At 38.8% G+C, this 268-nt stretch overlaps 1 pseudogene; it reads right to left on the reverse strand.

Annotated features, from left to right (window-relative positions):
- Window positions 1–268, reverse strand: part of LOC118334000 — a 3409-nt pseudogene that overhangs the window by 781 nt on the left and 2360 nt on the right.

Genomic DNA, 268 nt, shown 5'->3' on the forward strand with positions numbered 1-268 from the left:
TGGGCACATATTGTAGTTTACAGATGAACTAATGAACGTTCCCATCGCTGTTGGAATTCACATCGAAGACTGAGAACCTATATTCATGTTTTATGGTCTTGATATGTCGATCTTTGAGAGCATGTTTATTTGACAGTGTGATCTTCAAACAGCACATCATGTGGTTCATATGCTGAATGTACAGCGCTCTCCGTGGTGCTGAAATGTGTCTGCAAACTTTGGATTCTGCAAGTTGTCTTGGTACTTCTTTATTAGTAGTAAGATGTTT

This window comes from Morone saxatilis, unplaced genomic scaffold (genome assembly GCF_004916995.1).
Source record: "Morone saxatilis isolate NCDOM2014 unplaced genomic scaffold, NCSU_SB_2.0 Contig22, whole genome shotgun sequence".
Taxonomy (NCBI): Eukaryota; Metazoa; Chordata; class Actinopteri; family Moronidae; genus Morone; species Morone saxatilis.